General features: G+C 43.3%; 1 long non-coding RNA gene across 1 annotated transcript; it reads left to right on the forward strand.

Moving 5' to 3' along the window:
* Window positions 1–6,225: 6,225 nt before the first annotated feature.
* On the forward strand, window positions 6,226–7,772 carry LOC113881909. Its single transcript, XR_003508207.1, has 3 exons — window positions 6,226–6,438; window positions 6,626–6,695; window positions 7,157–7,772. It is a non-coding gene; the product is annotated as an uncharacterized LOC113881909 (long non-coding RNA).
* Window positions 7,773–12,328: the final 4,556 nt, after the last annotated feature.

Below are 12,328 nucleotides of genomic sequence, written 5' to 3' on the forward strand. Positions count from 1 at the left end.
ACCTTGCATCATAGACGAGAGTTAACTTAAAAATAGGTTGTATAACTAAATGTGAAATCTAAAAGCAAAATGCTTCTAAAGAAAACATAGGAGAAAGCATTTGCAACCTTTGGTGAGGCAAAGATTTTTCACATATGATGTCAAAACCATGACCCATAAGAGAACAAATTTATAAATTGAACTTCATCAGAATTAAAAACATCTGTTCTTATATTCCTAAGAGAATGAAAAGACAAGCTACACATCAGAATAAATACTTGTGAATTCTATTCCTGACAAAGAATTTATATACAGAATATATAAAATCTCTCAAAACGTAAACCATACAAATCTATAAGAAAATGGGCAAGTAACTTGGACACTCCACCAAAGAAGATACACGGATGGCAAAAAAGCACCTTAAAAGATACTCACCATCAGCAGTCATTAAAGAAATGCAAATTAAAACCAAAACAAGATACTACTACACACATTATATAATGGCTAAAATTAAAAACAAAACAAACTGTGCTAAGTGTTGGTGAGAACGTGGAGAAACTGAAACTCTCATATACTCTCCAGGGAACATAAAAACCACAGTCTATTTGGAAAATAACTTGGCAATTTTTACAACATAGACACATCATATGATCCAGTCATTCTATTCCTAGGTATTTATCCAAGAGAATGAAAGCATATGTCCTTACAAATTTTACACTAATGTTCAGAGCAGCTTTATTTGTTTTAACTAAACTGGAAACAACACAAGCGCTCATCATCAGCTGATAAATATTGATAGATAAACAAATTGTTGTACATATTTCCAATTTGATTCTGTTCTGCAATAAGAAGAAATGAACACTAAAACATGGATGAGTATCAAAATAATTATGCTAAATTAAAAAATCCAGATAATAAAAGACTGCATCCTTTATGATTCCATTTATATAAAATTCTATGAATGCCAAATAATCTACAGTGACAAAGCAGGTCAGTGGTTGCTTGAAGGAATGAGGGGTGAGAGAAATTACAAAGGGACACACACAAACTTGAGTTTAATTGCTCACTAACTTGACTGTAATTGTGATGATTTCCCTGGTGTTTATAATTGTCAGAACTTATCAAATTGTACTTAAATATATGCGATTTCTTCTGTTAATTATACCTCAATAAAACTGCTAAGAAAAGACTTTCAGATCGAAAAATATTTGTAATATGTCCTTCTGACTGGAATTGAAAAACAATCTTTTATTAAACAATTCTTAGGTGATTACAAAAATGCCAACAGGAAATAGAGAATTCTGGAAAAATAAAAGAATAATTAAAACACTAAATATCCTATCAAGACATATTTAACGCATAGATAAGAGGAAAATTCAGTCATAAACACATATATTGCTCAAAAGAGAAGAATAAAAATAATAATTACCCCTAAAAAGCCCATAAAAAGAAAATAATAAAGCTAAATACATAAATAGCTCAGACAGACAAGAGGGCAGTAGTAAAGCTAACCAATAAATATAATCCCAGGGTGATTGACAAGTGTAGTTCAGTGGCTAAGACCCTGTGCTCTTGACACAGGGGGCCCAGGTTTGAACGAACCCTGACCAGGGAACTAGATCCCACACGTCTGCCACAATTAAGACCTTGTTTTTGTTGTTGAGTCACTAAGTCGTGTCTGAGTCTTTTTCAACCCGATGGACTGTAGCTTGCCAGGCTCCTCTGTCCATGGGATTCCCCAGGCAAGAATACTGGAGCAGGTTGCCATTTCCTACCTGGTGCAGCCAAATAAAGAAAATGAACACTAAAAAAAAAAAAAAGTGCCCCTTTCTACACATATATGCAAATGAACTGGGTGGAAAGAGTAGGGGATTAAGTAAAAATTCACTGATTATGCATTGTATATGGTTTGAAATTTAGAATCATGTTAATATTTTACATATTCAAAGAATAAAATTGAAACAACATGAGGGAAAAGATATTTACATCATCTCTAGGTATCTTCCAACAAATTACTTATTAGTTACAAAAGAAAAAAGTAACAACTTTACAATGGTTAAATCTGGCTTAAAAACATTTTGAAGTGATGAACATTAGCACTATCAATAATGGGACAAGCCAACATCATGGCCCTCTTCTGTATTTCACTGACAAAATTCACTTAAGCAGAGTTTCTGCCAAGAATACACTAACTGAATCCAATCCACATGTAATAAAATATAAAAGAAGAGGGAACTGTTTCAAATTGAAGACACTTGGAACAACTAAATGCAAATAGTTATGCTGAATTGAATCCTGGGCTGGAAAACATAATTGGTGTAAAGGACACTGCTTGAATAATAGAGGAAATTAGAATATAAATTGTTGATTAAATACTAGTATTGTATAGATGGTAACTTTCCTGATTGTTAACAATACTGAGCTCATACAACAGAATTTCCTTATTGTTAGGAAAAAAATAATTATAAAGGAGTAAACAGGCATGATGAAATTACTCAATGAGAGAGAGAGAGACAGAATGATAAAGCAAATACAGCAAAATGTTAACCATGAATAGATCTAAGTATGCACAGACAGCAATTCATGTACTATCCTTGGGACTTTTCTATAAATTGGCAACTAAAACAAGATACATGTTAAATAATTGTATTCATACCACTCCTATAGCAACGATTCCCTTCTGTACCTTAAGTATCCCAATTTTTTAATTCCATAACACTTAAGTTCTAATATCAAATATATAGTTTGTGTATTATGAATCTCTCTCCATAAAAATACAAGTTCTCAGGGATAGGAATCTTTGCTATTGTGTACAATGAAGAAATCCTATTTCTACAACAATGTACCTAGCATTTCATAGAGGGAAGATAGATACTCTTGAATTAGAGAATAAATGTATAATTGGATAAAATTGGCTCTAAAGTCCGACAAGTCAAATCCTGGCTCTTAATGTTCCTTCATGCAACACGAACAGGTTACTGAACTTCCTCAGAACTTAGCTCCTAATAAGCACTTACTTCAAAGGAATATGGGGAAGATGACACCCACAAAAAATGAGAAGTAGGAACTCCAAAAGTTTGTTTTCCACAAAGGCAATGAATGAACTGGCAAAAACTGATGAGAATCAACTTTTTTCAGAACTCTGGAATCAAATCAAAATTTACCACAAGCAGGGAAATAATTAAATAATTAAGGTGAAAAAACCAGATAAGTCTAGATAAGACAGCTTTGAGACATTTTAACTTACCATAGTACAATACCATCTCCTGCTTCCCAGCTTGCAGTGGCCTGAAGACAATGGCTGGCATTCCCAGTGTGTACCTGGTAACCAGAGGGAGCAGAACAGGCCTTATTCGCAAATGTGGTTTTTGTTTTAACCTACCTGGTGGTTCCTTGAAGAACTGTCTTAAATGGCTTGCTTATTTTCACCTAAGAACATTCCCAGGGTTGAAGCAGCTACCTAGGAAAACTTTGCTCAAAACATTTAAAGGCAAATGTATGTATGCATACATACATACATGCATACTTACATAGTTGCTTCTGGAAACTGGGAATAATAGTTGGGGAAAACAATAACCTGAAAGCTTGGAAGGAAAGGCTAGGGAAGGAGATGCTTTGGGGAATAAGGATTTTGAAAAGCTGTCACCTCTTTCTGGGAATCTAGAAGTCCATGCCCACATTCATGGCTGGACACATGCTCAGAAAAGACCTGAGAAGGCCCTAGGCTCTTACCTCTGGCTGACTTCAGGCTCTGCAGGAGCAAGGAGTGAAGGCTTAGGCCAAGTTGTAATCTGCTTGGCCAAGTGCTGAATGCATGTACACACACACGCACACGCACAGTCCATCTGCAAAGACTGGGATGTTTTTTTTTTCTTTTAGTTCTAAGGGCATAAGGAAATTTCTCTTGAATCACTGTGTGTGTGCTTAGTCGCTCAGTCATGTTTGACTCTTTGCGACCCCATGGACTGTAGCCTGACAAGCTCTTCTGTCCATGGTGATTCTCCAGGTAAGAATACTGGAGTGCATTGCCAGGTCCTCCTCCAGGGGATCGTCCCAACCCAGGGATCGAACCCAGGTCTCCTGCATTGCAGGTGGATTCTTTACCGTCTGAGCCACCAGGGAAGCTGGTGGCTGACCATTAATCGAACAGAACAGACTTTAATGACCACATATGACAAAGGATACAAACTTTACAAAACTAGTGCAGAAAAGTCACAAAACAAAAAGCAAGGGAAATGCAAATCAAAACCACAATGAGATGCCCACTCCATGCTTACTCAGATGGCTATAACTTTTTAAAATAAAAAGTGATGAGGATGCAGAGAAACTGGAACCCTTGTACACTGCTGGTAAGGCTATAAAATGGTACATCAACTGCATGATGGCAGCTCCTCAAAAGTTAAACAGTTAGGACCCAGTAGTTCCACTCCTTGGTATACATCTGAGAGAAGTGAAAACAATAGGTTCAAACAAAAAACATGTACACAAATGTTACAGCAAAACTATTCATCACCAAAAGGTGGAAGCAATCCAAAATGTCCATCAACATGAAACAGATAAATGTAATATGGTATATCTGTGCAGGGGAATATTATTTAGCCTTAGACAGAAGGAAGTAGTGATACATGCTACAACATGGATAAATCTTGAAAATACTATGCTAAGTATTAATAATAATTTAAAAAGCCAGACACAAAGTTATATACCTTGTGATTTCACTTACATAGAAAGTCTAGAATAGCCAAATCCATCAAAGTAGAAAGCTGATGCGAGGTTGCCAGAGGCTAACAGGAGGTGAGAATGGGGATGAACTGCTTAATGTGTGTGGAATTCCTGGAGGTGGAGATGTATAAAAAATGTCCTGGAATTATTAATAAGTAGTGGGAATGATTGGACAGTACTGTGAATGTACTATAAGCCACTGAATCATACACTTAAAAAATGGTTAAAATGATAAATCTTATGTTATGTGAATTCTACTTCAATTTTTTTAATGGGATCTCAGTTCCCCCACCAGGGCTGAACCCTGACCTCTGCAGTTAAAGCATGGAATCCTAACCACTAGACTACTAGAGAACTCCTTATTTCAATTTTTAAATAATTAATATGAGATGCTCAAATACAATGACCTATTTTGAACTTTTCAGGACTGAGTCTTTCAAAATAAGTGCCCAATAAAAACGGTCTCCTGCATTGCAGGAAGATTTTTCACCGTCTGAGCCACGAGGGAAGCCCCAAATAGTAACACATGGGCCTCTTCTCTAGGAAGTCAGAGGCCTCCTCATCTGCTCAGCAACCCTCTCCCATTGGCTTGAAACCATGACTCTGATTAAGGACCCGGGTTCCCCAGGTCCTGCTGCAGGGATACAAGGAGGCAGGGAATAATGGCAACTAGTCCTAGAAGACTCTGGGTCCCCAAAGCTGGCTGAGACTGGTTAAAGCTTCGTTTATTGTGACAGGGCCTTGGTTGGTGGGAGGAGGTCGAAAGTTGTCATTAGCAGGATCTGAACGCCACCTCTGCCCCTAACCCTCACGAGGCCTCAACCTCAGGGCCTTCTGGATGGTGCTTTTCTCTGAGGTAAAATAGAAGTGAGGACTCTGGGATCAGAGGCACCACATCATCATCAGTGTGGTTTGCTGGTCTGCTAACTATAAAGCGCGGGCCACTGCTCTCAGAGGCCAGACTGTAGCTTATCTATATCCTGGAAGGTTCTGGGGGCTCACAGTCCCTCTCCTACCTCCCCTTCTGCTGCCCTCACCCCACACCTCCACCTCCTTCCCACAGTGCTTGGCTCATCCAAGACACAGACGTTTCCCAGAAGCCCCCAAACTACACGGAGTCCAGCAGGTTTCTTTCCTTACACTCTTGCCTTGGGACAGCTGGTCTGAAGTGAAGTTGCCCAGTCGTGTCCGACTCTTTGAGACCCCGTGGACTGTAGCCTGCCAGGCTCCTCCGTCCATGGAATTTTCCTGGCAAGGATACTGGAGTGGGTTGCCATTTCCTCCTTCAGGGGCTCTTCCCTACCCAGGGATCTTCCCTACCCAGGGATCGAACCCTGGTCTCCTGCACTGCAGGCAGACTCTACCGCATGAGCCACTAGGGAAATTCCTCAGAGGCTGTGGAACGTTCTGGCAGGGGCAGAGCCCCTCCCCCGCACTGCCTCCTGCACAACAGCGGGGCGGAAGGAGCAGAGAGGGAGGGAGGCCTCTGATTGGAGGAGGCTTGGTGAGAGGGCGGGGCGGTGGGCGTGTCCAACGGCCCCTGAAAAAGTCGTTGGGATCCGTTAAGTTCCAGCGGCACCTCGCTCATTTTTCTCTAAGGTGGCATGAAGCTGACTTAGTTGGAGAACGGGCTTATGGGGATCTCCCCTTTCAGGAAGATGAGAACTGCTATAAGGATTCAGGAAAACCCCTGAGGCCCAGGATGTGGAGAACTGAGCGCCCCGTCCCTCACCGCCGGTTGGTTGTAGACGTTGTGGAGGGAGGGGTGCAAGGGGTTTTGTGCTCCCGGTCCCGCCAGGAGATGGGCGGTGGTTGGAGATGGGCCCCCAAGTCCTTCACAAGCCCCTTCCCCCTCGCCTCGGGGCTCATCCGAGCATTTCTCCGCTCTTTTCTCCCTTTACCTCTGTGTCTCTCTTGTGGGAAGATTCCATTCTTCCATCCCAAGGAGGAGAGCCACTCGAATGTCCTGAAAGACACTGGGACTCCGAGGACAGGTATGTGCCGGCCCATCGCTGTGCGCCCCGGGCTTTTCCCCGGCCTCCCTTTCCGGGATTGCGGGTATCTTTCCTAACTTCTTAGTCTCATCTATCACCGCCCTCTCTGCTGTGATTGGTGAAGGGTTGGGGTGGATGAACTGGAGATCTGGGGGTTGAGGGGTGGGAGGTCCGGGATCAGTTTCAAGTCCAAAGATGCCCCTACGAGCTCTGTGTGATCGTGGAAAATTTACTGACCCTTTCATGAGTGTGTGTTCTCACCTGGAAAGTGACAAAAATCATAATGCTCATTGAATCACCGTGAGAGCTGGAGTGATTATTATTATTATTATTATCAGTGTCTTTGAAATACAGATGTGCTGCAAATTCCTTATTGGGGTTTTAACTCTGTTCTTCCTGCTGCCCTCCCCGCAGCTGCTGTCTTCTCTATGTACGAGGTTTCTGCCTTTTTCCTCCCACAGGATGGGTCAGTCAAGCCATAACAGAGCATGGAGCCAGTTCCTTTGTCCACCCTGTCATCTTCTAGGAACTAGGAAGCACCCTTCCTGGGTCCCTGCCCCAGTGGACTTCTCCAGTTCTTCCTTCCCAGCCGTTGCTGTGGCATTAGCCATCTGGAAAAAGAGCTGCTGGTAGGACCTGGGACTTTTGTTCACACCCATAAGCCTTCCCTCCAGATATCCAGTACTTTGCCTTCAGGAAGGAGACTTGAACTTCAGGCAACAGGAGAAAACCAAACCTTCAAGGGCTTTGGTTCCCTCCAAGGCCAAGGTTCCCAAGATCCTTGGTTAAGAGGTCTGGGCCACTGCCCTCCCGTCTTCACTCTTCTTTTCCCTGTTTGTCCCAGAGTTCTGCTATAACCCCAAAGCTTTTCTGTTTACCATCAACATGGAAACTTGACTCTTCATATAGGTATATTTTCCCTCTTTTGTGCATCATCTTGTTCCCAAAAACTGCCTTTTCATGAAGGAGGCTTGTGGGACTCAAGGGGCCTGGCCAGTCACCCAGGCTCCCCCGAAGCCTCAGACCACTGGTAATGTGGAGAAGTTTAATAAAGATGTCATTACTTCTTGACTTGTAGCTTGTGTTCAGTGTGCTGATTCAGAAGTGAAGACTCAGAGGGATCCTTTTTATCCTTCCCACTTAAACCAGGTGGAAGGTGTTTGCATCCCCAGGGAAATGAGCAATGCGAGGTGGGTGGAGGGGATGTTATAATGGGCACCCCAGCCTGCCCACCCCTGCCTTTGAATAAAACTCATCACTGTCTCCTCTAGGGACCTGGAATTACCTGGTTTACTAGACACCTGGCAGAGTTTTCTGAGTATTTGCATTGTAATAGGGCAGGAACTAAAAGGGAACAAATTTATCCACCAGAAAGTCAGGTCAGAGGAAGCAGGTAAACAGTGATTCATATTAAGGCCCTAGAATTTTATTAGTTGCTATTTTTAGAACTTTGCTCTTTTAGTCCTTGATGGAGGATAAATGGAGAATTGTAAAGGAACAAATTGGTGGTGGGAAAAGGGTGGAGGAGGGGGTCTTTGTCCTCATGCGAGCAGGGATGGAAGAGCGCCTGTGATGTGCACCTGGGAGGTGTGGGCCCCATCCCTGGACCCCTCAGGTGGGAGCGGCAGTCCTGGTCCACAAGCGTCTGCTTCCTGGGGCCTCAGAGCTCGCCCAGTGCCTCTGCCTTTCTCCCATGCCTATCTTCCCTGTGTACCATGGATACCAGAACTGATGCGGCAAGAGAACAGACCTCCCTAAGACTTTCCATCTGGGGCCCTGGTTCTGTGTTTTTCTATGTCAGTGATGATCACAGAATACTCTTGGAGTTGTCTTCTGTAATGGCTCTGGCCACCTTTTAAAGAGGAGGAATGGTGGAGTCTGGATAAACCTGGAGCTCCTTGAAGCACAAAGTATGCTTCATCTGTCTGTTCCTTGGTGCACTTAGGAATGAAAGGTATGGACCTGTGTATAATCACGCCACCCAGTGGGAATACTGGTGAGTGGAGGAGGGCTTCTTTGGAAACCTCTGATCTTTCCAGCCTTTAGACTCTGGGCCTAATATGCATATAATAGTTCAGTCACTCAGTCATGTCCAACTCTTTGTGACCCCATGGACTGCAGCGCACCAGGCCTCCCTGTCCATCACCAACTCCCAGAGTCTACTCATTTATGTTCATTGAGTCAGTGATGCCACCCAACCATCTCATCCTCTGTTGTCCCCTTCTCCATCAAGGCTATGGTTTTTCCAGTAGTCATGTGTGGATGTGAGAGTTGGACTGTGAAGAAAGCTGAGCGCTGAAGAATTGATGCTTTTGAACTGTGATGTTGGAGAAGACTCTTGAGAGTCCCTTGGACTGCAAAGAGATCCAACCAGTCCATCCTAAAGGAGATCAGTCCTGGGTGTTCATTAGAAGGACTGATGTTGAAGCTGAGACCCCAATACTTTGGCCACGTGATGCAAAGACCTGACTCATTGGAAAAGACCCTGATGTTGGGAAAGATAATAATCACTAGTGGCCTGAAATCTATAACAGTATTACCATTGATCCAATCATCATGGATCTGCTGCTGCTAAGTTGCTTCAGTCGTGTCCGACTCTGTGTGACCCCATAGACGGCAGCTCACCAGGCTCCCCTGTCCCTGGGATTCTCCAGGCAAGAACACTGGAGTGGGTTGCCATTTCCTTCTCCAATGCACGAAAGTGAAAAGTGAAAGAAGTCGCTCAGTCATGTCCAACTTGTAGCGACCCCGTGGGCTGCAGCCTACCAGGCTCCTCCGTCCATGGGATTTTCCAGGCAAGAGTAGTGGAGTGGGTTGCCATTGCCTTCTCCAGCATCATGAATCTGTAACTTCTCAAATCCTATGGGTTATTTGTGCTGTAGAGAGCTCTGTGATTTGGAGGTAGAGAGATACTGTGGCCATTTTACAGATGAGCATTTCTGAAATGGGAAAAAGACCCAACTCCTTTGAAGGGAGGGGTGTGCAGCGCGCTTGCCTAATTGCTCTATATTACTTCTCCCCTCTTTCCAATCCTTACACTTTAGAAAGTGAAAACAAAAAACGCAAACAGTGACATGGGGTTTATTTAGTGCTTAGTTTTTCAGGACAAAGTGTGACTCAAGAAGCAAGGGAGAGGTACAGAGAAGTCACTAGATACTTGCTCAGTGCATCTCTCCATGTCTTCTACTTTTTAATGTCAGAATCCCTCTTCATTGCTCAACTCCAGAAAATTCACTGAAATTCTAATGTCGTTAGCTGTTGCATAGGTTACTTTGGGGGCAACTGCAGTTATTGAGTGATTAAATCTCCAGCCCTCTCCCTAACTAGTTGTATGACCTACAGCCAGTCATTAACATCTCTGTGTCTGTTTTCTCAGAAAATGGATGATCTAACCCCTAGGTCACCAGGATGGATGAAGACTATGAGGAACAATACATGAAGTATATGAGATGCTTACCACACTGTTTGGTAAATAACGCTAGTTCCCTCTCTCCTGCTTGGACAATCCTTTGTATTCTGAAAAGAACTAGCCTATTTAGGGTGTATCACAACCAAAAGGAAGGCAGTCCCAAGACCTCCCTCCCCAAGCTGGTTCAAGGCCAACCCAGATTCCATAAACCTTTCTGAAAGATTTCCATCTTTCTGTGCAGCAGCCCTCTTCCCAGAAACTGGCTGTGGCAGGTCAGTGCATTCTGGAACAATCTGAAAGGCCTGGGGCTCATCACCTTCCATCATTCTCTACTCATCTAGTCTCCAGCCACCCCCTCGTGGAGACCTGGAAGAGGCAAGTGGATTTGATGGTGCAGCTGTGCCCCAAAGTCTCCAGTAGCATGGAGAAGCCAACCCTTTCTTCCTTCAGTAGACCTTGAAATGCAGATGCAGACATAGCCACGATTTAATGACAACCCACTCCAGTATTCTTGCCTGGAAAATCCTATGGACTGAAGATCCTGCAGGCTCCTCAGTCCATGGGGTCGCAAAAAGTCGGACATGACTGACCAACTTCACTTTCACTCTCTTACTACATGGGTCAAGAATCTTTGCCAGACTGGTTCCTTTGAGAAATCAGAGCCTCAAAGCTTACAATCATTCAAATCCTAAAAACAACCAACTCCTTGGTGGGCCCTGCTAGCCTCCTGGCTTCACTAGGTAGAGGGCCCTCAAGGGTACTCCTTGTGGAGTGCACCCCAGCTCCTTCCCCCTCTTCTAGATGAGGACGGTGGATGGACTGGATCCACACCTTGGACCTGCACAGCTGTCCTCCCAACTACTCTTCCGATCCTGCCCTGTATTTCTGTCCTGCTCATCCTTGCTTGGACCCCTCTCACATCCATTCTTTTTTGCTTATCCCAAGATGGATTAGAGTCTATGATCCCTCTCCCATCTGGGCTGTCCCCAGAGGGCCAAGCCTCATATCCACATAGAATTCCTGCAGAGCTGCCCTTCTCAGCCCCATCTCTCAACTTCCTAGGGTCCTGTAGCCTTTGCCTGCCTCTCCAAGACCTGCCTGTGTGGTTGTCTTTCCTACCTCTGGCTGCCTGCCTTCCTGTTGTGGCAGCCAGCACTGTGATGGCTGAGTGTCGGGGGTATCATGTGAAGGGAACTCCAATTGTGGGGTCAGAAAATTTAGTTTGAGACCCACTCTGCTTCATAAGCTCTATAAGAACTTGGGCGGAAATGGGCAACTTTCATCCTCAGTTTGGAAAATCTGTAAAGTGGGGAAAGCAGTAATGTATAAGTTGGAGTTTTTAGGTAAGGAATGGAAGGAATGGTAATCCATGTGAAAGAATTCGTTTTTTGATAGTGAGATGCCACACAGTCTCTCTACCTCTGCTGCTGACTTTATGTATCATAAGTGTCTCTAGTTACATTTCATCCTCCACCATTCTGCAGACAAAGTTGGATGTGGGGAAGGAACACTGGTTGACCACCCCTGGAATTGGATACTCTTTAATTATAATTTTATTTATTTTTCCCCTAATTATAATTTTATTGATCTTTTCTTAATATTGTATTATCCGTGTTATATAGGTTACTTCAACATGTTATGAACCCCATGATACATTGAAAGTATTATTATTTTAAACAGCAAACAGTCTTTTAAAGAGTATGAAATGAAAATTTTGGAATTTTGAAATTTTACCATTTATACCATATCAAAACATCAAATTCCTTGGAATAAACCTAACAGAAGATATACAAGCCCTCTATGCAGAAAGTGGGGAAAATATTGGGGGAAATTACAGAGACCTAAATTAGTGGAGTGAGACACCATGTTTGAGTTATGAGTCAATATTGCAACGATGGCAGGTCACTGGATCTGGTCTTCAGATTCAGTGCAATGCCAATCAAAATCTCAAATGTGTAGAAGTGTATGTGTGAGTGTGTGTGTGTGTGTGTGTGATTTTAAAATCTTAGCCAAGGCACCTGAAAAAGAACACGGCTCACCAAAGAAGCCATGGTGAGAGTGAGTGCTCAGTCGTGTGCAACTCTTTACAACTCCACGGACTATAGCCCACGAGGCTCCTCTGTCCATGGGGTTTTTTCCAGGCAAGAATACTGGAGTGGGTTGCCATTTATTCCTCCTGGGTAGACTTGGATACTCTTGCCTAGGCCCGCTCTGTCTTGTATTT

Source organism: Bos indicus x Bos taurus, chromosome 23 (assembly GCF_003369695.1).
Source record: "Bos indicus x Bos taurus breed Angus x Brahman F1 hybrid chromosome 23, Bos_hybrid_MaternalHap_v2.0, whole genome shotgun sequence".
NCBI classification, from domain to species: domain Eukaryota; kingdom Metazoa; phylum Chordata; class Mammalia; order Artiodactyla; family Bovidae; genus Bos; species Bos indicus x Bos taurus.